The sequence below is a fragment of the Cyprinodon variegatus genome, unplaced genomic scaffold, assembly GCF_000732505.1.
Source record: "Cyprinodon variegatus isolate N-32 unplaced genomic scaffold, C_variegatus-1.0 Scaffold5256, whole genome shotgun sequence".
NCBI lineage: Eukaryota > Metazoa > Chordata > Actinopteri > Cyprinodontiformes > Cyprinodontidae > Cyprinodon > Cyprinodon variegatus.
Window position 1 is genome coordinate 1 of NW_015155709.1, and position 1,988 is coordinate 1,988.

A 1,988-nucleotide genomic window follows, 5' to 3' on the forward strand; every position below is an offset into this window, starting at 1 on the left:
GAGGGCGGACCGGTGGTGGTCCAGAGGGCGGACCGGTGGTGGTCCAGGAGGCGAACCGGTGGTGGTCCAGAGGGCGAGATTCTATCCTAACATAAAAACAAACATTTTCCATTTTCTTTCAAAAAAATCTATCAGTCAAATAAAACAGTTTCAAAGAGGACCTCCCGTTTAGGGATTAATGACGTCTGGTTTGTTTTTCCTACTGTGATTTTCTGTCTGTGTGATGAAGGAAGTAAACCAGAGGAACTGACATCAGAATGCAGGTGTTTCCTCTGACTCTATTTCACCGTTACACCTGCTGCCTGATCCAGCGAGCCTGAGCTGATGCTGACTCTGGCTGTCCGACTCCTCCATGATCATTATATAGCGGATACCAAGGTCTACTGGATGAAAAAGTAGTGATGATCCATAATCACTCAGATATATCCCATGATGCTTTGGGAGAAAAGCTCTCCTCCCAAAGCATCATGGGATTTGTTGTCACAGCCGCCTGCTGTCGCTACCTGACAGTGGCGACTAATAACAAAGATGGCGCAGCCCCCAAGCGAGGAGGCGGAGTTTGTGTAAAGGTCAGTTCATTGAGTTCACTATAAAGTTCCTGTTCTATAGTGATGGAGGGACGTAGAGGTTATGGCGGACGGTTGGACGCTGCCCGGGTGATAAAGTGGTCCAATTGTTGAGGTTCCCTCTGCAGTGGGGAGGACGCCATTCTATCAGTCTCTGCCCGCCACAGGAAGGACGGGTTCTGATCCTCTCCTCTGGTGCTGCACATAGACCTGCTGGACTGCAGCAGCTCAGTGACCCAGTTTGCATTAACAGAGTCTATCGCCCCCTGCAGGCGTTGTGTCCTCTGCGCTCCGGTTGTTCCTGAAGCTGGAAGCCGCACAGCATTCTGGGAAGCCAGGAGTGGACGCCAGGAGCAGAAAAGAAGTGGAGACGGTGCTCTGTGGACCGCAGTTGGTACGTCTGGAGAGTCCACCATGATGGGGGACAGGCGGGAGAGCTGGGCGGGACAGAGACAGGCGGGACAGAGCTGGGCGGGACAGAGGTGGGCGGGACAGAGACGGGCGGGACAGAGGCGGGCAGGCCAAAGCTGGGCAGGATAGAAGCTGGAGGGACAGAGGCAGGAAGGACAGGTTTCCCTCTAACCGTCCCTCTGGTTCTGTGTCCCTACAGCTTTCTCTCTATTCAGCAGCTCTGATGAAGACAAGAAGGACGAAGCTGAGAGGAAGAAGGACGAAATGATTTTGTTGCTAAAGAAAGCAAAGGTACCAGAACCTGGAGCAGGAAGCTGCCAGACACCAAACCAGGAAGCTGCCAGACACCAAACCAGCACTGACCAGTAAACTGATAGAGAAAAGTTCCCATTCTGGATCTTTGGGGGAACCGTAGAGAAGAATGTCACCAAAAATCAGAAACATTCAAATATGTTGAATGAACTAGTTTGGTTCCTGTTGGAGATAATAAATATTTCTATCAGAAGGAGCATAGACCAGTATCCAGGAGAGAACCTCCTGGAGGAGCAGGGAGAGGACTGACATCTGTACTTTGGTTGCAGCTCAGTTTGCATCGTGGGAATCTTCAGGCAGCCTCCTCCTACCTCCATCAGGCTGTAGCTCTGGCTCATCAGACCCACAACAACCAGGCCATCATTTACACCTACAGCCAGGTAATCTACCAGGCCCTTCGGCCTGAATGCCACTGTTAGGGACCCTGCAGTCTGGTTCCTACAACCGGGAACCCTATAGTCTGGTTCCTACAACCGGGGACCCTGCAGTCTGGTTCCTACAACCGGGGACCCTGCAGTCTGGTTCCTACAACCGGGGACCCTGCAGTCTGGTTCCTACAACCAGGGACCCTACAGTCTGGTTCCTACAACCGGGGACCCTACAGTCTGGTTTCCTACAACCGGGGACCCTGCAGTCTGGTTCCTACAACCGGGGACCCTACAGTCTGGTTCCTACAACCGGGGACCCTACAGTCTGGTT

General features: G+C 52.6%; 1 long non-coding RNA gene across 1 annotated transcript; it reads left to right on the forward strand.

The window, feature by feature from the left end:
• Positions 1 to 672: 672 nt before the first annotated feature.
• LOC107081467 lies at positions 673 to 1,718 on the forward strand. The gene is made up of 3 exons (XR_001481077.1): positions 673 to 960; positions 1,177 to 1,268; positions 1,559 to 1,718. It is a non-coding gene; the product is annotated as an uncharacterized LOC107081467 (long non-coding RNA).
• The last annotated feature ends 270 nt before the right edge of the window (positions 1,719 to 1,988 follow it).